This window comes from Aquarana catesbeiana, linkage group LG06 (genome assembly GCF_042186555.1).
Source record: "Aquarana catesbeiana isolate 2022-GZ linkage group LG06, ASM4218655v1, whole genome shotgun sequence".
Lineage (NCBI taxonomy): Eukaryota > Metazoa > Chordata > Amphibia > Anura > Ranidae > Aquarana > Aquarana catesbeiana.
In genome coordinates, this window is record NC_133329.1 from 251439596 (window position 1) to 251466826 (window position 27231).

Consider the following 27231-nt stretch of genomic DNA (forward strand, 5'->3'; position numbering starts at 1 on the left):
AAATTAAGCCAGGGGGTCAAACCAGGAGAGCAGATCAGACAGGTCAGGAACAAGCCGGGTCACAACAGGAATCCAAATAGTAATTGCACAGAGGCTCAGGAACACAGGAAGACTGACAAACCAGCAACTGCAGACACTAGCAGACTTCCTTATATAGGCCCATGTGACCTGCTGGTAGAGATACTGGGTCCTAAAGTCCTTCTCCTGCCAGAGATTCTGGGTCCTAAAGTCCTTCTCCTGCCATAAGTACTGGTAGAGATGCTGGGTCCTAGAGCCCTTCTCCTACTGTTGGTTCCTTGACAAATGGCACTATTGCCAGTTCTCCTACGGCCATTTCCCTGACACAAGGACTCTAGGGATAACATTATGTGACGAAGGGGGGACAGCTCCGCCAACCAATTGGGATGGTGACGGGGATGGATCCCTTGGTAAATGCACCGACTTGTGTTTAGTGGATGTTCTTTTGCCTTTGCTAGGAGCTGCGGGAGAAGAACCACCACTATGACGGGTACGTTTCCGTACAGGATTAGAAATGGAAGAGCCTGAAGAATGAGGGCCTGTTGGGTGAGAAGTAGATGATGAGAGGGAAGAGTCAGAGTCTAATTCTTCTTATTCTTCTTATTCTTATTCTATTCTTCCTCTTAAAACCTTATTCTGACACAGAATTTTTTCATTTTTGAGGACCAGCATTATTTAAAAACACAAGGTGTCGCAATGGGCATGTATTGTGCTCCATCATATGCAAACTTGTTTCTTGGAGCCTGGGAGAGACATATCTTTTCTGATGACCAGTTTTCACCTTTCATAGAGTCAATACTCTGCTGGTTCAGATTCATCGACGATTTGTTTGTGGTCTGGACCGGCCCATCATCTTTGTTACAACAGTTTGTTGAACTTATCAACATTAACACTAAACTTACATTTCACAGTGACTTCGGACGATGCACAGATCCCATTCCTTGATCTGTTGATTGTCAAAAACCCGGATGGAACATTGGGTACTAATCTTTATCGCAAACCCACAGCAGGGAATACCCTACTGCATGCCACAAGTGCCCATCTTAAAGCTCTTGTGCGCAGTATTCATTATGCGCAATATTTGCGACTATGTCGCAACTGCGCATGTGAAGAGGACTTTTACACTCAATCTGCTGCCCTATGTGAATGACTTCTCCTAAGGGGTTATTCTAAAACCAACCTCAGAAGAGCCTTCAACAAGGCAGCTGGCCGTACCAGAACTTCTCTGTTGTACCCCTCTCCACGCACTACGAATACCAATACAGTTAAAATTATCACCCAATACTCAGCACACCATGAACAACTTAGGAAAATTATTTCAAAACATTGGCATTTACTTACCGACCATCACGTCCTCAAACATTATGTACGTGATGCACCAGAATTGGTGTTTCGCAGGGCTAAGTCTCTTAGGGACCGTTTAACTAGCAGTCACTATAAATCTCAGCTTGGTGATGCCCATAAACCCTTTGGTACTTTTCCATGTGTTCAATGTTCCTTCTGCCCTTGGATACTCTCATGTACTTCTTTCAAGTTACCTAATGGTGAACTCTTCACCCCCCATACACTGACCCAATGCGACACTACTGGCATCATTTATCTTATGCTTTGCGCGTGCAAAGCATTCTATATTGAAAAGACAATGAGGGAGTTCAGACAAAGAGTTAGTGATCATGTTTATTATTCAACCAACGGCAAACTCACTACTATTGGACGCCGTATTGGCTTATATCACAAATATGATCCCAAAGCTGTCGGCTTTCTCGCATTGGAAGTGGTAACCCCGGACGTTAGGGGAGGTGACAGAGATAAGATATTATTACAAAGAGAAGCCCTCTGGATAGAAAGGCTTAACGCCACTGTCCTATCCTGCTTGAATGAAGTCAATTCTTTCAAATCCTTCCTTTAATATACTGGCAACTGTCCCCTCATTAGCTGATGTCCTGGTTGCCATTTTGGGTCTATGAATTCCCCGCCAGTCAGTTAGTTCGCTCTGTTTATATTTTCTCATTCATGGTTGTATCTTCAATTCTGGACCTCTAATGTTGAGGACATCTAGTCCTCTCTGGTTATTTTCTATGTATTATAAAATTATGTACTTTATGTTGAATTTGATTTTATTCTCATTACAATGTTTTGTATTTTTGCTTGTGATGTATTTATATTGAATTCCTATAATCTTGTGGACTCTTTCTCCTCTGCCTCTTGAGGGGTGTTGCGGCAATTGGCTTCCCCTGGCTTTCTCTATTCTTCCGGCGGTTGGTTGGTTCCCTGGCAACCAAGTGATTCCCCTCCTTCTGAAGGATGCCTCTTTGGTTGCTTGCACCCGCCTCAATGGGGACCTTCGGGTCCCACCCCCATGTGCAGGCTCGCGTGTGGCATTATCGCACTCACGCTCTGTCTGGGTACTGCCTAACGGTTTGAAGATGCACGCGCACACTGTGTACGTCACTCTACGTCCAGTGGCTGTAAGGCCGGTGCACAGGCGCGCGCGCAGTCCCCCTGCGTGCGCACTGCGGGACCCCTGACCCCGTGACGTTATCGGACGCCGATCCCAGCGCTGGTCTACATCGCGAGGTTAAAGGGGATATATATGGCGAGCTCATCCCGCTATAGACCTAGGCCAGCAGGAGACCCAGAGAAGCCCTGAACATCACAGCACCAGTAAGTTATTTATGCCTGTGTTTGGCTGCACCTACATGGTGATAGATAGCCGCACGATACCAATGATTGTACATTATATATTTACCTTTTCAGATTTTGGACAGTGCCCTTTAATGCCTCCATGCCTGTTGCCTTGCACGCTTGTTGCAGTCAACTGTGGCTCATTAAATCCTGTGATGTACATATATTTGTACTGACCTTCATGGCTATATTTCTCTGGGCTCCATATACCAATATTCTTATGACCTAGGTAACCGCCAGCTTTATGTGTTTATTTTTGTCCCTATCACCCCCTCACCTGCACGTTTGGGTGTTTAGAAATTTCACTCACTCGACCTCACTATGTATTCTCTAGTTTGGTTTTTGTTCACTTTTCCACGGTTGGTTCTTCACATACACTAGCACCCTGCTCACTTATGGAGAGTAATTGTCTCTGGCTTTCACCTTGACACCCCCCTACCACCCTCCCTTCCCCTTTTTCTCCTCTTCTGGTTTTTTCACATTTTGCTGGTTCTTAAGATTATTTTTTGTTTTCCTCTTTTTTCTTTTGTCCTCTCCATATTTTACTCTCTCTTCCCTCTCTCCTCCTTTATCTTTCTTTCACGTTTCTTATCTTCATTTTCTTTCCCTTTCCTTTCCCAGTCATGTTGTCAGGTCACCTTGAGGCTAGGTGACAGATGCACACTGTTGGGATCAGGAGTGCACCGCAAGGTAGTGGACCCTAAGACTGACTGCTGCGGATGGGAGTCAGGGTGGTAAGGGCCGCTGGAACACCAACACAGATCCCACCGGGGTTAGAGCGTAAGATTCCCTAGGGCTTGGAGTCTAAGAGCCAGCAGGTGTTCACCAGAGCCTCTAGTGGTGAGGATGGACTGGGCTGTAACTGGCTCCAGGTTGCGACCCCCATGGTCCCCCAGCTCGCACCCACAGTAGGCAACAGGAGGATAGGGATAGTAAGGGAATAAGCCAAGGTCGGAGCCACAATCAGACAAGGACAACAGAGTTCATGCCAAGGTTCGTGGTCACAGGCAAACAGGGATAGTCTGGGACACGCCAAAGGTCAGGGTCACAAGCAGACAGGAATAGTTGAGAACACGCCAAGGTCGGTAACAGAAATAAACATAGAGCACACGGCAAGCAGGAACAGGAAGCCAAACACCCAAAGGATACACAATTGTTGATCAGCACTGCTGGCTTGCAGTGCACAGGTTAATATAGGGTTCCCTGATAGGGCCTGGGGTGGGGCCATGCTTCGAGGAGAGATTATAAAACCAGCCAGGTGTGAAGGGCTGGCCTCTTAGTCTGAACACATGAGGAACAGGTAAGCTGACAGAGAAAGATTACTGCATAACCATGACACATGCATTATTTTCTTTTCTTTTCCTTGCCTTCTTTTGTTCTTCCTTCTTCACCTCACCATATCCTTCATGGTTATATGTTCACATGCGTTGGTGTGTCTTTTCACAACCACATCACCCTTATGTTTGGCACCCACTTGACTTGATTACCCGAATATACATCTTTATATCGTTCCACTTAGATGTTTGCTGGTGTTTCATATCCCCTTCTCAATCGCGGGGGGAGACCTAGCTGGGCTGCATTGCTGTTGCACACTCTGAGGCTCGGGTAAGCAGTCCTTATTACTTTACTCTACCCTCCCCATTCCTTAAACTTGTAAAAATTCTCTGTATGTCTATATGCCTCTTTTTCCTCGGTGAGTTTGGGGTGGGGCCCATACTCCCAAATGATCCAGCTTACACAGACAGTCTGCAGGAGTCCTGCATTGCACCCGCGATCTGCTCATCGCTATTGCAATACTTTGCAGACTCCTAGTAAAAAATAAATAAATGCATCATTTTTTACCTGCAAAAAGATGTGCATTTATTATTATTTTTACAAAGGTGAACTTATCCTGTAAAACATAAGCTCTGGCTGTGATTGGCAAACTGCAAGCACTGGCACTAGCTGTGATCAGCAAACTAGAAATACTGGTTCTGACTATGATCAGCAAACTGAAAATACTGGTGCTGGCTGTGATCAGCAAACTGAAAACACTGGTGCTGGCTGTGATCAGAAAACTGAAAATAGTGATGCTGGTTATGATCAGCAAATTGGAAACTCTATCACAGACTGTGTTTAACAAAATGCTGACATTGGCACTTGCTGTGATCGGCAACATTGGCATTTCCTATGCTTAGCAACACAGATTTTGCTATGATCAGCAGAATTGGAAAATTGGTACTGGCTGTAATCAAACACTGGCATTGTCTGTGGCACTGGCATAGACTGTATATAAGAACACTGGAAAACAGGTTGCAATCGGCACTAAGCTCTCAATTGCTGCTAATCACGGCCAGTGTTTACACTTGTGATCACAGTGATTGATCCAACAATCACATGGTACAGAACCAGTCTCATTTTCTTTCCGACATTGACAATGTGATCACAGACATTATTTATGCTTGCGATCGCTGTGATTGGTCACAATGATCACATGGTACAGAGCCACTTTCATTGGCTGTGTACATTTATTCTGTGATCTGCACTGTGCAATCACAGTGCAATCATAGCCGAAAAATGGACACTTAGAAGCGACCTTTATTGGTCCTTTGACTACAAAAGCCAGTGGTGGGGCAGGTAAGTAATACCTGGTAATCCTGTCATTAGCGCCCCTGTTCATGCACTTCCTTTTATTGAATGATAATACTCTGTAACTGAATCCTAATTGTGCTGCTGCATTGTCACCCTGTCACATGGGCTACTCAGGGAGACTACAGATGACCATTTCAACACACTGTACACAGGCGTGGTCCACTGTTGTCATTCAGGAATTCCACCCTGTGAAATGCCATGCAGCTCGAGGTCTCTTCTTAGCAAAGAGGAGGTGCTGCTGATTTTCCTTTCCCCCCCATTTGAAGTTGTGGACACCCGATGATCCATCTTGCCAGCCCTGGCGGCTCATTAAGCTTTCTGAGACTTGTAAGACGTATGTCTTTTCAAGTCCCCTGCTTCCGGTAAGCCTCCTCAGATACTCTGGTGATGGTCCTGTCTTATATTTAGACGTCTCATTTCATTTTGGTGCTCTACCTTTTCATCTACCAGAAGCTTTCCATCGTTGTTTTCACCAGTTGACCCTCAGAGACCTTTCGGTGGTGGTTTTTGATTTTTATCAGGAACATATTTTCTAATATTTATGGACTCTTTTGGCTGAACTTTTATCTATATATAATTTGTTCTTGTTCACCATTAATCACTGGTTTGTTGTAATTATTATAATTTACATGTCATTTTATAACATATAGTGCAATTTTGATTGTATTGAGTCACTTTTATTTAATTTTGAAGTATTTTCTGTCTATTTGCTGGCCATTAAGAGATGGCTCGAGCCTAGCCCACTGTTTTTATACCCTTTACCATTTACACACACAGCGCTACACTATATATATTTTTTGTTAATTTACTTCTACCTGTGTCTTAGAGGTGTGTTAGCTGCTTATTGTGTAACCATCTTTATAACACCATCGGAGCAGCGCTGTACTTATTCCCTATCGATTCCACAGACTTGTTTGGAAATAAAATCTGTACAATCCTCTGCCACAGGATGTATAGATTTGCTGTAGTGAAAGTCAGTCACAGTGCTTGAACCTTTAAGCCGAGCTGGCAACACTATGCTGTATAGTTACTTTTGGATACGTCCTCCAACCGAGTCACCAGGCCCCTCTATAGACCAGCATACGGCGTGATCTCTCCAAGACGGGTCTTCCCCTGGGATCTCCTTGGTTGTCCAGCTTCGTCACACAGGACCGACAGCTCAGGACCATTCCTCGGCCGCGGTGGTAGGCTCCAGACAAGCCTCTGGACCCACCCCTGCGCCGTTGTATCATGGGCCTCCCGATCGGAGGACCACGAGGTAGCTCCTTAATGCATACCTGTCGGCCAGGAGGGCCAGCAGGTGGCTGTAAAACGAACCCAAAAATATGGCGTCTGTCCCATAAATACCCTCGCCCAGAATGCAACTCGGAGGATCACCTCCACCGAGCGTGCCTCCGGGACAGAGGAGCATCTATTTGCTTCAACACGTTGCCTTTCCAACCCTGACCAGTGGTAACAGTGACACCCACCGGTCAGCACGGAAACACCCACAACGTCAGCCAAGCTGGAACAGAGGCGAACTTTTAACCTTCCTAATGCACAATTTACTAAATTTACCTAACATGTGGTAGATTGCAAATCTACCAGCGCTACACATTGTTGCAGATTCCTACCTTTTGTTATTCTGAAGAAATCCCTGTGTCTTTATCTATGCCCATGTGTAGAAGTGAGTCTAATGGGAGTGGTTTCTTAATTATCAAACAGCTGCTGAACCTGCAAAGCTCTAATGAGCAAAGCTGCTGGGCCTGCTTTCCTTTAGATGTGATTTCCTATTGAGAGTATCTCACCAAAAATGAAATTTTTGTTGCGTGGATGCCTGAAATATACCTTGTATCTTAGACCCCTTTCTCACTGAGGCACATTACAGGCGCTATAGAGCTAAAAATAGCGCCTGTAAAGTGCCTCTCCTGTCACTCCAATGTGAAAGCCAGAGGGGTTTCACACTGGAGCGGTGTGCTGGCAGGACGTCAAAAAAAGTCCTGCAAGCAGCATCTTTGAGGCGCTTTAGGAGGGGTGTATACCCCTCCTAAAGCACTCCTGTCCATTGAAATCAATGGGCAGCGTCGCCAAAGCGCTTTGTCGATGCTTTTAACCCTTTTCTTTTGGCCGCTAGCAGAGTGGGCAAAAAGCACAGCTAAAACAACGGTAAAGCGCCGCTAAAAATAGCGGCACTTTACAGCCGATGCCCCAACCAGGGCTGCTGATAGAAATCATGGGGCCCCGTACAGTCTACCCGATGGGGCCCCCTTCAGCTCCACCCTCAACCCCGCCTCTGGCCCCCTCCCCTGGCCCCGCCTTGAACAAATAATCGCATGTAAATCAGATCAGCTGACAGAGCTCCCGCTGAACACGCGGATTCCACTCTGTGTAAGAAGCTTTTATAACAGACAGCAACCCAGGCAGGTTAAGATCATCAGCATTATAATAACAAGCAGGCAGCAGGTGCTCTATCATGGCTGGGACTGTCACAGTGTGTCCTAGGACATGGCTGTTGGGTGCCCTTATTTACATATTGCCAATGTCATGTGACACACTGTGACAGAAAACCTGCTGACTGCTGCCTGTGTATTATAGAAGGTGACATAGTAATGTGCAGTGTATATCTTTCACCCACCTACGGGGGTGCTGCAGCAGCCACAATGAATTCTGACTTCCCCTCTCCTCCTGGACGCTGTCAGCTGCCTTACTGCCACCTCACAGCCTCTCACTCTCCGTCTCCATCTCTCTGGGGCCAACTACTCCTGAGTGGAGGAAGATCACTCCGCCAGGGAAGGAAATGGGCATCCTCAGCAGGTGGCCGGGACATGTAGCGCGACATGGAATGCACTACACATGCGCCTGAAAATTAGAAAAAAGTCCCTCACTCCCACCAGCACATATCATCAGAGAGGGGCCCGGAAAATAGCAATAATACACCAACCTTAGCCAGTAGGAGCAGCTTAGCGGGGGTGTAATTTAGAAAACCTTTTTTTTTATTCTGCGCTGACTGTCTGTGAGGCTGCTTGGGCCCCCCTGGACTTCAATCACACAAGCAGGAAATTACATATCTGGTTGGTGTTTTGTACACATTCTGTGTACAGAACACCTCCAGGTAGCCATATTGCATTGCATTTCAAAGAAAATTACAGAGCTGCAGATTGAAAAGAAAAGGTAATTTTTAATAACATTCCATTACAATATGACTTATGTTGCAATTGTTTATGCTATATTATTTTTTTTTATTTGCTATTTTTTTTCCCACGAAAGTGGAGTTACCCTTGATGTCTACCCATGTATATTTGTTTTCAAATTATTTTGTATCCCAATATACATGATCCATAGGTTGAAGTACATCCTGGCACCAAATTAGCTGTATCATAAAAATTTCTGGAAGATGAGAAGCTACTTATATTTCCTGTGAAGTTCTACAGATGCCTCTATGTCTTACAGCACTCCTAATGAAATGTATTCATATCTCTCAGCATAGTAGAAGCCATAATATGAATGAGACCTGCATATGGCATTACTATTAGATTTATTTATCAACCAGATGAAAAACTGTAGAGAATTTTAAAGAATTCCATTTAACTACAGCAATTACTTAGTTAAAATATATATATGGGGGCATGGTCTTGAGATGGAGTAGTAATGTTGTTGCACTAGAGAGCTCCGCTTTCATGTATTGTACAGCCAAGTCTTCAAGAACTCCAGTGAAGCCAAACAATATGCTGAAAGAAGGCAAGAAACCCCAGGGTAGGGGTCAGCCCAACTGTAGTTTAAAGGTGTATTTCACTCTACAGACTCTGGCCACCCACGAGATGAACACAACCAACATGACACCCACCATGGGCCATGACGTCAACGTCCATCCTCTTGGAAAGGAAGTTACCAAGATTACCCCAAAATAGCTATGATCAATTGCTAAGTTTGCTAAATTTGCTGAAGCTGCTAAAAAAACTCAGACAATGTCACAATAAAGTGTTTTGCAAGTGCCTTGTTTTTGTCTGACAAAAATGTATAAAACTGTGAAAGAGGAAGTAAAGACTTCAGAAGTTTTTTATTCTGAACTGAGAGTCAGAGCTTGATTACTTCATGGCATGCATGCTTTTACATTTAATTTGATAACGAGTAGATATAATAATATCAGACTTTTTATCTGAATCCAAAACATTTTGGCGCCCAACGTGGGGCTCGAGGCTAGGATCCCAAGGGATAGCCGATCCAGAAGGGACCGGGACAAGCCAACACGGAGAGACAGGATAAGGAGACTGATCACCTCTAAAAACGGTAAGACACTTTTGATATCTTGTATATCTAGTCTACTGTTTATCCTGTACCCGTGGCTGGTTAATCTCTGTGCCCATATCTGCTTCCTGTGGCCTTCAAAGACAGTTATTAATCTTGCCTCGAGTCTGTTGATAAGTTAAGGAACCTGCAATTATATCTACCGCCTGTTTTGTTCTGTTCTATTTTGTTGATCGGTCTTGTGTTTTGTGGTGGCTGTTGGGAATTAGGGATTGCTTATATAGTCACGGATGACGGATGAAATTAGTTGACGTGGTTTAAACTTCTCCTGGGACCAGGAGAAGGCGTCAGGATGTGGTTAAACTTCTCCTGGGGGAATAAATAATTGTGCGGCAAAGCACGGGTACAGGTACAGTAAGTATGGGAAACCAGGAGGGGGCGTCAGGAACACGCATAGCGTGGGGGATCCCATGGCAGTTTGAGTAAACCTTGACTTCACTGCAGTTGTCACATATTTTGTTGTTGCTTGATTATATCATGTCCTAAATGTGTTTGCGGACTGTTATTTGGCATACATGAAGGAGGCTGGGGGTTGGTTAAAGTGGTAGAGCCAGGACATAAGAGATGAGCTCTTGGTTACAAACCCTTGTTAGCGGAGATCTCAGATGTGTTGGTATTTAGATTAAACGTACATTATCCAGTTAAACTTGAAGTTGGCAAGTCGCCACAGGCTATAGAAAGTGAAGTTAAAAGGAGGGGACACGCAGCCGAAAGGTGTCCGTTGCAACTTCAACAACCAGAACAGTTTGAAGAGGAAGAAAAAAAAATAGAGTGAGGAATTTGGGCATGGTTCTGGGAAATGTTGATGACATTTAAAGTGGTGCATTGAATATTAATTACTGTACTCCTTATCTGTTATCTGTTTGTTAAATGTCTTGTTGAGAGTATTAAGTAGTCACATTGAGTCACATATTACTCGCTCCCCTACCTGTGGCCACCTGGGTGGACAGGGCTGTGACTGGTCTACGTTTTGGGAAGACGCATGTAAGGAGACTTGCATGGCAGTCGAACACTGTAGACATTCCTCTCTCTCTCTCTCTCTCCCTATCAATTTTGTCCTTGTTAACTTGAGACTGTGATATGGTCTGAACCGGTACCAGGCGAGGGATAGAGGATTGTCGGATCCTTGAGTCCAGGACAGTCTCGTGACCCATCTAAAATCCTGAGCAGACACACATAAATATCCCAGTCATCAAAAAAGAACGTAGCAAAGTAGTGTTATATATTGGAAAGTGGTCTGAAAGAGGACAGGTGGCGGTCAGAGGAATTGTCGGACCCCTTGAGTCCAGGACAGCTTCATAAAACCGCCATACAAACCCTGAGCCCGGACACATAAACTTCCCAATAGCTAACGATGGGGCAGAAATTGGAGAGGGCAGTCTGGCTTGTGATTTGGTATTAGAGAGAGAAGGAGAGGGTGCTGTAAAAAAAAAAGAGAAAGAAGTTGGCAAAAGTGTGTGGGGTTGATATGCATTTGGGCGGAAGGCTACAGGTAGATGAATGGCGTACTGTTTTGAAACATAAAAACAAGGTCTGTTGTCAGATCATGGGTTGCTACAAACAGCAGACGCTTGGTTCAAAGTTGCAAAAGCTATTCATCAAGAAAGCTTGGTTCAAAGTTGCAAAAGCTATTCATGAAGAAAGGTGGACAGAACAGGAAATGTGTTAAAATGGTTGTATTGTGTATGTGTACAAAAAGCCAGAAAAGGGGTCAAAATCAAAGACAGACAGCAAGCCACCGCCCTTTCATCTACCGCCCCTCTGCTACAAGTGACAGAGGAGCCTCTGATACCTCCCCCGCCGTGCTTAATAGTAAACAATATACACTTGTCTTTGTATGGCTCGGGTGGTTGCTGCCACACACGCCCGACCCAAACTGTACCACCTGCACCACCGCCCCCACTGAAACCTACCCACATATATCCGGTGATAGACCAGTCCTCAGTATCGTATTACAAGGCCCAACCTACCCCATTAACTGCTTCAGCCCTGGAAGAATTTACCCCCTTCCTGACCAGAGCACTTTTTGCGATTCGGCACTGCGTTGCTTTAACTAATTGCATGGTCGTGCGACGTGGCTCCCAAACAAAATTGACGTCCTTTTTTCCCACAAATAGTGCTTTCTTTTGGGGTATTTGATCACCTCTGCGGTTTTTATTTCTTTGCACTATAAACAAAAAAATAGCGACAATTCTGAAAAAACGCATTATTTTTTACTTTTTGCTATAATAAATATCCCCAAAAAATAATTAAAAAAAACATTTTTTTCCCTCAGTTTAGGCCGATACGTATTCTTCTACATATTTTTGGTAAAAAAAATCGTAATAAGCGTTTATTGATTGGTTTGTGCAAAAGTTATAGCGTTTACAAAATAGGGGATAGTTTTATGGCATTTTTATTAATAATTTTTTTTTACTAGTAATGGCGGCGATTAGCCATTTTTTTTGTGACTGCGATATTATGGCGGACACATCGGACATTTTTGACACATATTTGGGACCATTGTCATTTATACAGCAATCAGTGCTATAAAAATGCACTGATTCCTGTGTAAATTACACTGGCAGTGAAGGTGTTAACCACTAGGCGTCAGTGAGGGGTTAACTCAGTACTAGGGATGTGTTCTAACTGTAGGGGGGATGGGCTAGCTGTGACATGTCACTGATCTCTGCTCCCGATCACAGGGAGCAGAGATCAGTGACACTGTCACTAGGCAGAACAGGGAGATGCTTGTTTACATCAGCATCTCCCCGTTTGTCCTCTCCGTGAGGCGATCGCGGGTATCCCCGTGGCGATCGAGTCCGCGGGACTCGCGACCCAACTTACGGAGCTCTCGGCTGGCGCATGCGCGCGCCGCCGGCGCGCACGCAATGGCACAGCGGGGAATTTAATGGGACTTACAGGTACGCCCATTTGCCCAGCCGTGCCATTCTGCCGACGTTCATCGGTGTGCGCTGGTCGGTAAGTTAATGAGAAGTGTACATTCTGTAGAAGACTCGGACAGCTCCCAGGGGGGAAACGCAGAAACTCAAGCCTCAGGAAGTTCTCACCTCAGCCCTCCTGCTCTAACAGACCTGGGACTAGGGACTCAGGCTCAGCCCAGCCTAATGCTAATGGACCAGAGTCACGCCAGCCCTGCCAGGATGTACCAAGCTGACAGGCATGCTGGAAAAGGTACAACCCCAACCCGACAAACTGTTACATTTCAAGGTACACCCCGCATTGGGTCCATCCCCATGTATGACTCATCCGCTGGTTCAATGAGTTCCTTTGCACCATTGTCCAACGACCCATTTGACCACCTATATGGTGACACACATTTACAGTCCCTCTTACGCCCCTTGCAATCCAATATACAAATCCAGCAGCCATTACCCAGTACTTTCCCTAAACCCCCTTTGAATGGGTTCCTGGACCCTCACAACACCAATGACAACGGCCCCAATACAGCTTCTTCCCTTCATCACCGAGAGTCTGACTTTAAGGAGTTTCTCTAAAAACAGTAAATGTAGCAAATGTGCTATATTTATGCAAATGGTTTTAATTGTGTTTAAGCTGTATTAGCAATAACTGGTTTAAAATGTAGTTTAAAATGTTCAATTTCAACCAAAAAAAATATCATGAGAGGATTATAAATAAAGAGGAAGTTTATGTATTCTGGGCGTTATGCCAGAAGAAGAATGAAAGAGGAAGTGCTTTCCTCGCTTAAATCTATATCTAGATTTAGGGCCCATTCACATCTGAGCGTTTTGTAGTTTAAAAAAAAAAAAACTTCTCACTATGTATGTATTCATATCTCCACTCTAAAATGCCTGAAGCCAATATGTGTACAAGAGGTCACACAAGGAAAGGCGAATCTATTGAGAAATAGCACAAAAAGTTTACTGATTTGGGTTTTAGCGTTCTGAACAAAGCACATAGACACATGTTAATTTATCTCAGGTCTTAAAGAGTCAATCCGAATGGTCTGTCATGTCCAGAGTATAGCGTTATGGAGCTTGAAACGTTGTTATTAGTGATTATTGGGTCCAGAATCCTCACAGAGCAGTAGAGAGTAGCTCCTCTCATGATGGCCTCTGACACACCCTATCTGCGCCCACCGGTACCAGCTCCACATGTCTGCTACAACTGCGGAAGACTCGGCCACTCCAGAAGGGAATATCGAAGCCCCTGGAAATTCACCCACAGTCAACCAAGCCCCAACCGTGGTCCACATGAAAATGCCCAGTACCAGAGACATGACACTCCACCTCGCCTACCACCTCGCCCACCTCTCCGGATCACATGGACCCCTTCTTCAAGCAAGCCTGTGTCACCTGCCACACTACAACTGGACTGTTATGCCACAAGGTGCCCAGAACTCTACCTCCCAATTCGCCAAGGCAATGGCCCTCATTCTGGATAACTGGATGAAGTTATACCCAGACGTTGTACTCTTTCAGTATGTAGATGACCTCCTACATGTGCAGATACCCTTGGTGATGCCTTAATCTTCTCTGAAAGCCTCCTCCACTACCTGGCTGAGCAAGGATGCAGGGGACCACGAAGGGACTGGCCTTAAAACAAAAAGTCAAGAGAGAAAATGATTTTCCTAGGCCTCTGCATCTCCCAAGGCACCCGACATCTCACTGAAGAAAGAGGTGCTGTAATCAAAGCCATCTTTTTGCCTCAAGCTCATAAACTCTTACATGCTTTCCTAGGATTAATCTCCTATTGCCGCTCTTGGATTCTGGGAGCCTCCCTCTTGATGCAACCTCTCTATGATGCCCTGAAATCTGACCCTTTCCTGCTCTCCCCAGAGGCCATAAACAATTTTGAAGCTCTGAAGGATATCCTCTCCATGGCCCCGCTTTGGGCCTCCCAAACTATGAAAAGACTTTCAAACTGTTTGTCTCAGAGAGACAAGGACATGCCACAGGAGTTTTAGTTCAGGCCCATGGCAACAGGCTCAGACCCATTGGTTATTACTCTTGCCAACCTGACCCAGTGGCTAAGGGGGGGCCCTCCTGTCTCAGAGCTGTCTTTGCAGCCCAAGCCCTTTTGAACAAGACTGCTGACTGGGTGGTGGGCCACCCTTTAATCCTTCTTGCCCCTCATGACATAACTACCATACTAAACCAAGTACAGCCCAAGCACCTGTCTTCAGCAAGACATCTCAGACTCCAGTGTGCTTTGCTCCTACCTGATAAAATCACTCTCCTCCGATGAGATACTCTCAACCCATCCACTCTACTTCCACTTCTCGAGGGGGGAACCTCTTTGGAGAATGATCTCATCGCTCATGTCTGTTTCGAGGTGATGAAAATGGAGACTTCACATTTACCGACAGTCAGTGAAACAGCCCTTGAGAATCCTGACTTGACAATCTTCGTGGATGGTTCCAGGTATGCTGACAGCGCTGGACGGTACCACACAGGATACGCAGTCCCCGCCGAAGAGACAGTTCTTCAGGCTTCAGCATTGCCTTCCTCCATGTCTGCCCAGGAAGCAGTACTCCAGGCCCTAACAATGGCATGCAAATTGGCAGAGGGGAAAAGAGCTAACATCTATACAGACTCAAGATACGCCCTCGGCGTTGCCTGCGATTTTGGGATTATCAGGAAAACCAGAGGGTTCCTGACAGCAGCAGGAACACCTGTAAAACACAGTGCAGCTATCAAGGACTTAATGGATGCCCTACTCCTCCCAACACAAGTGGCTATACTTAAGATAGAGACGCACGGCAAGCTGAATTCCCAAGAAGCACGAGGCAATCACCAGGCAGATACCGCTGCGAAACCAGTTGCAAACAGAACGCAAGAAGTGGTCAGTGGAGTGAATGCACCCATCCTGGATGTTACAGTGGATACCCCTGAAGAAACTGTACAGACCACCATGATTCTACAAAACCCTCCTGTGAACAGGACCCATCTCAAGGAGCAACAAGAAGCAGCTGACAAAGAAGAAAAAGAAGTGTGGATCAAGAAAGGAGCCACAGAAACTGAAGGGATCATGGAATTAAACAAGAGGCTGTGTCTGCCACGATCAATGTTTCCTGCAGTGGTACAGTGGGTTCCTCTCATCTGTCAAAACCTTTGATGAATGCCCTGATAAATAAATACTACTTAGCCCCAGGGATTACACCACTTACCAACAACTTTTGCAAGTCATGCACTATCTGTGCTAAATGTAACCCAGGAAGAATGGAAAAGGTACATTTGAAGCATCTAGCAAAGGCCCAGTACCCCTTTCAAAGGATACAGATCGACCACATCCAGATGCCAAAGAGTGGCCGATACGAATATGCATTGATTGTCATTGACATGTTCTCTGCATGGCCAGAAGGCTATCCCGTTACCAACATGACAGCAAAAACCACAGCTAAAAGACTTTTAACAGAAATAGTGTGCAGGTATGGTATCCCAGAGGTTATAGAGAGTGACCAGGGGCCGAATTTCACGGCCTCAGTAACCAAAGAGATATGGGCAGCTTTAGGGGTCACATTAGCTTCTCACACCCCATACTGTCCTCAGAGCAGTGGGAAGGTGGAAAGATTTAATGGCACAATAAAATCTAGAATGCTAAAAATGTCTCAGGAAACGGGAATGAGTTGGCCTTAGACAGCCTATCCATTTCCTTATTCAGTGTTAGGTACACTCCAAGGGGAAACCGTGGTTTGTCACCCTATGAGATATTGTTTGGTTCAGCCTCCAGGTTGGGTTGTTACTTTCCACACTTTCCACAGCAATTACAGCTCCAATCTGATGTAGTGACTGATTATGTGAATGCATTATCTCGAGAATTAACCTGTATCCATTCGAAAGTGTTTTCTTACATTCCAGATCCTGAGCTAGATACAGCCACACACAGGCTGGTTCCCAGTGATTGGGTCCTGATGAAGAAGTTTGTGAGAAAACATACTCTTTAACCCAGATATGATGGTCCTTTCCAGGTTCTCCGAACAACTGCCACATCAGTCAAGGTGGCCGGGGAAAAACTTGTGGATATACGCCTCCCACTGCAAGAAAGTCCCTTTACCTGAGGAAGAGGCCGAGGGGACCAAATGATTCAGTATATCCTTTTCATTGTAACTACTGTTCAGGCACAGGAGGTAGCCATCAGGCAAAAAGATGGTATAACACAATTCTGGTTAACTCTTCTAACACACACGTAGCTACCTTCGTATTTGACTACTACATTATAGTCTCCTGCCCCCAAGTTTTATGGCAATGTTACATGTATTGGGACACTGTCCATTTCATGGGTCCTAGGTCCAGGTCCACGTACATGTGTGTCACGGATGACTACTGGGGCAACAACTGTGACTACTGGGGATCCGTGGGATGGAATACAGGGGGTGACTGGGGGTATAAGCAACAGAGTGCTCTGGACAAGAAAGATAAAAATGGGAAGTCCCTACTTAACAGAATGACCTTACTAAAGACAGGTACATGTTTGAATAGTGGGAAGACAGGATACAGCATGGAACTCACCCTAACCATAGAAAATCCCAGGCCTACAGATGCTGGTACATATGTCCTGGGAACATGGTTGGTGGGGAGCACAGGAGGAACAACAGGGAAATTCCAACTTAAAGACATGTATAATTCATCAGACTGGCAGCCCCCTCAGCCCATAGCTAACCCCCTGAGGCCGCATATACAGAAGTTAGGGGACATGGTGGCCATAGCAGACCCTACCTTTGAGGACACGATGGCCGCAGAAACCGGGTTCTCAGATGTCAACTTGTGACTAGAGTGGATGAGGTACAGTGCAGAGAAACATAACAAACCCAATTGTTATGTATGTGGAGGGGCTAGGCCTCCTTTGGGAACAGTACCCCTAAACATACCCCCCGAACATGAGACATGTTTCCTTAGCCTGTTTACCAATACAACCACTAACTACTCCCTGTGTGAACATTGGAAGGAGGAATATCCCATAGTCACCAAGACTCCCAAGCCAGGAGAAGGTATCACCATATATCCTGGCAATTACACATGCTATGGACGGTATCAGGGAGTGGGGAAACCCTTTGGGAATTTCACTAGGGGTTACTGTGGATCTTATAGTGAGGCCTCTGTAGATCTAGTACAGAATCAAGTCCAGTCTTTGGGAGACGTATACTGGATTTGCGGAGACATGAAAATCAGAAGCAGATTGATAGAGCAGTGGACAGGAGAATGCGCATTGGCCAAGGCCATAATGCCTCTGCATATTTCCCTGGAGGCCACTCCACAAATAGAACCAGACTTAAACGACATACCCAGGCCTAACAGGAGGCATAGGAGTGCCCCAGCAGGAAGCTTTGACCCTCATGTATACATAGACACCATAGGGGTCCCTAGAGGGATCCCAGATGAGTTCAAAGCAAGAGACCAAGTAGCAGCAGGATTTGAATCTTTGATCCCCATCATCACCATAAATAAGAATTAGACTGGATAAATTACATCTACTACAACCAACAAAGGTTTGTTAATTACACCAGAGATGCACTCTGAGGTTTAGCCGAAATACTATAAGCTGCACACATGACTTTCCAAAACCGTATGGCCTTAGATATGGTCCTAACTGAAAAGGGGGGTATGTGTAAAATGGTGCCTAAAACAGGTACATGCTGTACCTACATCCCAGACAACACTGGCCCAAATGGTAAGGTGACTTTGGCCATCAGGAAACTTGAGGATTTGTCCAAGGAACTAAGAAAGAATTCAGGGCTCACTAACCCTTGGGATCAGTAGTTCACCTGGATTAGGGGAGGGTGACAGGGATTATTAACACATATAGGAATAGCCATCCTGATAATTTTAGTGACCTTGGCTGTCATAGTTTGTTGTATTCTCCCCTGTCTTAAAAAGTGTGTAAGGAAAGCTATTGACCAATGTTCTCCTACATTTGTGAACCAGGAAATACCAGATGAAGATTATGAAATACACTGCATTACAGTCACCTCCCCTCAGGATGCAACGCCATAAGGTTACAGGGACAGACAGCACCTGATTGCCCCTCCAAGCTGTATCGAGTAGGGTAGTGAGTTAGTCATTGCTCTTCTCTATATACAGTTGAAAAGAGTTGCAGGGGAGACGGGCCAGGGGACTGGTTAGGATTTTTAGTGTAAGGGACAGATTTAAAATAGAAATTTGAAGGGGGGAACTGTAATGGATGTGATTAAGGTGTCACATAAAGTTGTCACATAAGGTACCAGGTAAAAATGTTAAAATGCCTATTTCAAATGTAATATTGTGTCATTGCTTAGCTTGTTAAATCTTAACTCTAAGAATTCAGATAACAACAGATAGCTGCTAGTTCCCTTTTCTCAGTCTGAAGCCGAACCGCAAAGAATTATAAAAAAAGATTGTGCTTTTTTCCGAGAACTGCACCCCAGACAAGACATGACGTCAACATCCATCCTCTCGGAAAGGAAGTTACCAAGATACCTCCAAAATAGCTATGATCAATTGCTAAATTTGCTAAATTTGCTGAAGCTGCTAAAAAACTCAGACAATGTCACAATAAAGTGTTTTGCAAGTGCCTTGTTTTTGTCTTACAAAAATGTATAAAACTGTAAAAGAGGAAATAAAGACTTCAGAAGTTTTTTATTCTGAACTGAGAGTCAGAGCTTGATTACTTTATGGCGTGCATGCTTTTACATTTAATTTGATAACGGGTAGATATAATGATATCAGACTTTTGTTCTGAATCCAAAACAGCATCACATATACTTGCAGCATCTGACTCCCAAACACCAGACTCCTTCCCCTCACTGATGGGTGAGGGCCCCAGAGACCTGCTTTCATGCAACCCAGGGGAGGAAACAGCTTTGATGGTATACCACCTGCCTGCTGCCTATACCATCCAGCTGCCTGACTCCCTGAACTGGCCACAATATTTGTGATCTAGACTGCAGCATTACTAGCTGACCCAGACTCAAATGCCCTCTTTAGTGCACTGACCACCAAACAAAACCTGGAGCCTTTTAGCAAACAATATAACAAGTACTTTGGGGGCAAATTGAAGGAGGTAAATGATGCCATGCATCAACTCTCCTCACGTGTTAAAAATGCTAGAGACTGAGCAATCATTTATGGAGAGCTGTCTAGCCCACCTAGAAGAAACTGCCACAAAACAATATCTCTTGGAAAATAGGAGTAGGAGAAATGATCTGAAACTCCAGGGTACCCCCAAGGCTACTTTTGTTTGAATCTTGAGGTCCACGGTGTTAATCATCCTAAGCATGATCAGGACCCAAGCCATGCATCCCGGATGTTAACGAACCCAGAGATACCCTCTGTACGGGTTAACTTTTATAATGTCAAGGGGGAAATCCTATGTAAACCTTGGCAAATAGGCCCAATTGATGTTCATGGGACCTCTCTCCAGGTCCTAGCTTACTTATCCAGATGCTCGCTGAAAATGCACTAAAGCCTCAAGAAGCTATTGGAAAGGATCCACACAGCAGGAACAAGATACCACTGGGGATACTCATAATGATCCAGGTACATCTTGTAAACTACACTGGGATGGTTCTGCTAACCACTGGCTGTGTTTAGATTAATTGCTTTAAAGGGGGTTCTCACCTTTATTCTCTCCATTCTACTCATGTTAATACCCTTGTGGGTATACCCCAAACTGCCCAAAATCCCCATTAACTGAACACACCGAAGACACTTTCCCTGCACTTTGACTAGCAGTAACTAAATAGTCACTGCCCTATGAACATTGCTTACTCTTTCCTTTGTACTGTTTGTTAAGCCTTACTTTGTAGGCCCACGCTACTTTGTGTTGTTTCTGACTCTGATGGCCGACCACATTTTTCAAGTGTTAAAGTGATTGTAAACCTTTGTTTTTTTTGTCCCCCGGCGGCACTCACGGCTCCTCCTCGCGTCGGTAAACCCCTTGGGAGAAGCGCTCTCCCTAGGGGTTACCTTGCGGGCACGCTCCCGCATCCAGCATTTGTGTGCATAGACACAGAATGCTGGATTCGGCCCTGCCCCCCAGGGCCCGCGTCATTGGATATGATTCACAGCAGCGGGAGCCAATGGCTGTGCTGCTATCAATCTATCCAATCAAGAGCCGAGAACCCCTAGCAGAGGGGCCTGTTTGTTCCGCCGAGGCAACGAACAGGCTCAGGTGAGTAAAACGGTCAGAAGTGTCAGGAGTTTTTTCACCTTAATGCATAGGATGCATTAAGGTGAAAAAAACACAAGGGTTTATCTTCATTGCCCACCACCATAGCATGCAAACAAAAGACAGGAGAATCAGTTCTTGAATTTTGGAAGAGATTCAATGATGTGTGGACACAGGAAGCCGGTTTGGGTATTCAGCCAGATATGGATCCATTATTGATCCAGACTTTCCTGAGTAATCTCAAACCCAATTTAGTGGTCCCAGTCAAACAAATGACTACTGAATGGTCAACCCTTTCTAGAACTGACTTTGGCAAAGCACTTTCACAGAAAGATGCAGCAGGTTGTTTTGATATACTAAAGCCATCACCTGTCTCCACACAACATTTTCAAGCAAATATGAAGGGAAACTTTGGAGGAAGAGGTAGAGGCAGGTTTAGAGGCAGAAATGGAAGGGGGATGAGTCACCCTAGAAACACTGGATGTTTCAACTGCGGTGCCGAGGATCACTGGGTAAGTCAGTGTCCTCACCCCACCTCTCCTCAGACTCCCGACTCCAGCTCTGCCCCTAACCAGACACAACAACCACAGGCATCCATCCAACAAGGTCCAACATTTCCAATTAAATGGGGAAATCAACAACAATGATGGGGCCCGGAGGGTAGTGTCCCAGCTTTTCCTTTTGTCTCAAATGATTTCACTGACAGTCCAATGGTTGTTATTTCAGTAAATGGGAGACCCCTTCCCTATCTCGTTGATAGTGGGGCCACTAGGAGTACTGTTTGTGAAGATCATTTCAAAGGCAAATGGGAACCAGCAGAACCCTTTTTGGGAATTAATGGGATACTGACAAAAACATATAGGACCCCACCCCTACCAATAGAGGATGATGAAGGTTACACCATATGCACACACTCTTTTAGGATAATACCAAGGTGCCCTGTAAATTTGTTGGGAAGAGACTTATTTGGGCCACTAGGAATCACAATTAGAACCAACTCAGAAGGAGGTCTAGACATTTCCTCAGATAAAATCATTATAGTAGCATGTAAACCAGGTTTATTGATGCTGTCACAACAAAGTAGTGAAGAAGATTTTGAGGATATAGACCCCCAGGTCTGGTCTACAACAGATCTGGATGTAGGACTTATTTCATGCACACCATACAAAGCCACTCTCAAAGAAGGTGCATTTCCTATCTGTCATAAACAATATCCACTCTCTAAGGAAAAGATGGATGGCATAGTGCCAATGGTGAAAATGTTTCTGCAGGATGATCCTAGAAGAAATTATTTCTCCATACAACACACCTGTTAACCCTGTAAAGAAGCCAGATGGCTCCTTCAGGTTTGTACAGGCCATAAATGACCTCATAGTCCCAATAGCACCCATTGCACCTGATGTTCCATCACTCCTGTCCTCCATTCCAGCAACAGCCAAATGTTTTACTTTGATTGATTTAAAGAGCGCTTTTTTCTCCGTCCCTGTAGATGAGGAGACAAGGCCACTCTTTGCTTTTACTGTGTCAATTGACCAACACAATCGCCAGTTTACCTGGTGTAGAATGTCCCAGGGTTACATAGACTCACCTGTGGTCTATTCTATAGTACTCCAAGCCACCCTCAGGCCTTGGACTGCCCCTCATGGTTCTGTACTGTTGCAATATGTTGATGATCTTTTGATATGTAGTTCATCAGAGGAGGACTGCCGAGCTGATAGCCTATCCTTATTGAAATGGTTACATGTATGTGGTCACAAAGTGTCTAAGAAAAAGTTACAATGGTGTAAACAGGAGGTTGAGTACCTAGGGTTTGTGCTGTCTCCGGGAGTTAGGAAAGTCAGTCACAAAAGAGCTGCGGTTCTAGTGGGTCTGCCCCGCCCACTTACCAAGAAAGACATGCTTACCTTTCTTGGAATGATTGGTTACTGCTGCCAATGGATACCTGACTGTTCTTTCTATGACAATATACTGAGACAAGCAACCCCCTCTCAAATGTCTAATATTGTAAAATGGTCTGATGAAATGTTAAATGCTTTTGCCATGTTGAAATGTGCCATTTTTACCAGCCCGAGCCTCGGCCTCCCTGAATATGGCAAAATGTTTCACTTGTTTGCCAGGGAAAATTGCAGAACCATGGCGGGAGTACTGGCCCAGGAACATGGTGGGAGACTACGCCCTATAGCTTTTTTCTCAAAGGTGGTTCCAGTACAGGTGCAAGGCATGCCCGCGTGTCTCAGAGTGCTGGCTTCTTGTGCAATGGTTGTAGAGATGGCAGCACTTTTTACCTTGGGTCATGACACTACCTTACATACTACACACACAATATCACCACACTCCTCAAAACTTTACATATTCAGCATATGTCAGCACAAAGATTGAATGGGTATGAAGTCATCCTCCTGTCCAATCCAAACCTGAAAATAAAAAGTTCAAACATAAACTCTGGCCCAGCTCCAATTTTGAATGCCTTATTAGGTCTTAAGGGAGAACAGGATGACTTACCACCACCTCATGACTGTACACAATCAATACATCAGGACACTTCACCTAGAGCAGATATGCTTTCAGTACCAATCCCTACTGCACAAACAGTTTTTGTTGATGGCTCTTGCAGCAGACCAAGTGATAATGTCTATCACGCGGGATATGCTGTGGTCCAACTACCAGATACTGTCCTCGAGGCCAATCCAATACCCTATCAGTCTGTACAGGCTGCTGAATTGATAGCATTGACCCGTGCATGCCACCCGTTTGCAGGAAAAGAGGTAAACATTTACACCGATTCCAGATATGCTCATGGTGTGGTCTGGGACCATGGTGTAATATGGCTTTGCAGAGGAAATCAGATGGAATTTCCTCTGCACCAGATGGAAAGAGCATCTCACACTCTGACCTAGTCACAGCATTACTAGATGCAATTCAGTTGCCTTCAAAACTAGCTATCATGCACTGTAAGGCACATACAGGCCAAATGACTGATATAGCCAAAGGGAATGCACTAGCTAACAAAATTGCCAAAGAAGCTGCATCTACACAAAAGGCAAACATTCAAATGCCCATGCTAACACCTCAGCAATGTTCCCTGAAAGAGACACATTGGCTCACGGAACTGCAGGCTTTTGCCACCCCTGATGATATTGCGCAATAGAACTGTGATGGAATGGTGAAAAAGGATCCTAAAACAGGATTAATCTGCCAAGAGGGGAGACCGTGTATTCCTGTTGCTAGCGCCCCCCTGTTGCACAATATCATGGACTGGGTCACAAGGGCTGGCAGGCCACATGTGAACTCCTAGATGCAGATTTTTTCATTGCAGGATTACCTAATCTAGTCAAAGCTTTTGTACGGAGATGTGTCACTTGCATTAGGAACAATCCAACAAACCCAAAGAAATCAAAGCATGAACATCTTGAGTACCCAACAACACTGTTTACCCATTTACAGATAGACTTTGCACATATGCCCAAAGAAGGAAAGAAACAACAATACCTTTTGGTCATGGTGGACATGATGTCTACTCTGGCCAGAAATCTTTGTCGCCAACAATGAAACACAGGAAATTCCTAGATGAGGATGTCCATTACAAATAAATTCAGACAATGGCCCAGCCTTCACAGCTAAAATCTACCAAGATCTTGTAAAAGTACTAAAAATAGACTGGAAATTTCACCTCCCCTACCATCCACAGAGTTCAGGGATTATAGAAAGAATGAAACAATTAAAGACAGGATAAGGAAAACTACGGGTGGGAATTTTAGCAAATAGAGAAAAGTTCTCCCAGCTGTATTAGCTGAAATCAGAATGACCCCCCACAGTGTGACGGGTTATTCTCCCTTTGAGATACTCATGGGTAGGCCATTCCCCACACCGTGGGCTAATCATCCTTTGATGGTGCAGGAAGGTGATTTGGAACAGATACAGGAGGAATATGTAAAAAAACTGATTAAAACTCTTGATATTGTTGAAAGAAGAGTAGCTCTCCTTCTTCTTTATAGGTACCAACCCACCCGTTCCAGGTCGGTGATCAAGTTGTGGTACAGAGGCTCCAGAAAGGTCAAAAGCCACAAGAGGTTCCATTTGGACCATTGACCAAAGTGGTAGCCGTCACCATGACCGCCATCCTTACAGAGGAAAGTCCTATCTGGATCCATGCCAGCAGGATAAAGAAGGTTGATCTACGCCCAGGAATTGAAGAAAGACTGAAAAGAGGCGAAGCAGGTGTTTTAAGTCCTCAAAAGACAAGCATAGAAATAAAGGACAGTATGTCGCTCATTTCACCACAGACTTCTGGGAAAGTCTTTTGCCTTCTGGTGATGTTTCTACTTCTGATCTTTGTCCCAGTGTGGATAATAACTAACTGTATCTATCATCCTGATGACTTAGGAGCCTTGAAACTCATATGTGGTAAAAGCGAAGTACACACCAACCATACTGACTTCCATCCCAGAGATCACAGTAAAAGAGATGTCTCTAATGAATTGATCAAAGAAATGTTTTTTTTTTGGAAAAATGTTACTGTTAAAATTTAAATATGCTTATGCTAGAAAGTCAGGATATGAAAAATGCTGAATTTGTAGTAAGTTACACCCAGAAACTGCTAAGATCCCACTTTTAGCTGTCCTTCTAAACCACAAGTCATTGTTGAAAAATACTCTAGTCTTAAGTATTAAGAATGTCTCAGAAGGATACCGCAATCAGAGTATTATGTTTTACACTTTAGGAATGACACATGAACCCGAGTGGTGTGTTCAGTTAGGCAATACATCCAGAGTAGGTATGTGTTCCAAGTCTGTATTCAAAACTTCAAAGGGTATTCCCATCCGCACTAGTAATTTTACACATACAGGTCAGTTGTGTAGTTACAAAGATCAATCCCTTAACAACACCATTAGTAAACTTACTACATACAGGAATACATAGTGATTATGATTATCATAGTACTATTGTTAGGATTGATAGGCTACCTGATTTTCAAGCTTATTTTGCTTTGTATTAGCAAATGCACTACACCAGACCCACCTTTTCGTGCATATATCTGTAGAAAGTCATATTCATGACTTAAGAGGGGGTTGAAAGGTTATGCTAAGCCTCCATTGTGTTCTGTCAGCCATCTTAAATAGTATGTACAGTTAGAATACCTCTTCAGCTTTGCAGAAGTCTATATCAGCATGAGAATCTTCTAAATGAACTGTTCTCACATACTTCTTATCTACACTTTCACACTGTCTCTTACATTTCTTTAGCTGCCTTAGGACAAAGAACAAAGACTGCTTCTTCTGATTGCTTTGTAACTGCCTTTATATGTACTGCGCATGTTTTTAACTATGAAACTCCTGTATGATTTTTAACTTGCTATAAGAAACGCCTTCTGGCAACTCAATACAATTAGTTTCTAGAATGTAACATCGTGTGAGTGTCATTTCTTCATTCTCGGGAAACTGATTCCAGATATATCTGAAATGCATAGTACATCGATCCGAGGTCTCAGAGGTTAAAAGGGACCACCCTAGACACAGGATTAACCCTTTCATTTACAACTCCTTTAAACTGTCTGATTTTAACAATCCATGTTTGAAGATGAGCTGTAACCTGTTCAGAGACAAACATTCTGCATTACTCTGGCATATAAATTAATTCCCGTATTGTAATCCACTAATTCTACCCAGCTTTGCATTTGTCCTCCCTTTGGTTTGAATCGGTTTAGGTTCTACGATCATTTGTTTAAAGGGTGAGGTATATCGATATGTTGCTTTAAAGCCTTGATACTGTTTATTTTTCTGCTGCTCAAGAGGTGCTTCAGGCCCCTCCATGGATGATCTTCCCTTTGGGCGCTCTAGTTTTTGGGGGAGGCATGGGGGGGAACCACAGGAGAACTGTAGGCTGAACACTGACCCAAAATATTGCTGCCATATTTCTTTACCGGCTTATAATTAAGGAAGTTATGCTTAATTGTTTACTACCATTCATTAGCAAGGCAGTGGTCATCTTGGGGGTGTGTTTGGGGTCGTTATCATGTTGGAATACTGCCCTGCAGCCCAGTATCCGAAGGGAGGGGATCATGCTCAGTATGTCACAGTACATGTTGACATTCATGGTTCCTTCAATGAACTGTAGCTCCCCAGTTCCGGCAGCACTCATGCAGCCCCAGACCATGACACTCCCACCACCATGCTTGACTGTAGGCAAGACACACTTGTCTTTTTACTCCTCACCTGGTTGCCGCCACACACGCTTGACACCATCTGAACCAAATAAGTTTATCTTGGTCTCATCAGACCACAGGATATGGTTCCAGTAATCCATGTCCTTAGTCTACTTGTCTTCAGCAAACTGTTTGCAGGCTTTCTTGTGCATCATCTATAGAATAGGCTTCCTTCTGGGATGACAGCCATGCAAACCAATTTAATTCAGTGTGCTGTGTATGGTCTGAGCACTGACAGGCTGATCCCTCACCCCTTCAGCCTCTGCAGCCATGCTGGCAGCACTCATACATCTATTTCCCAAAGA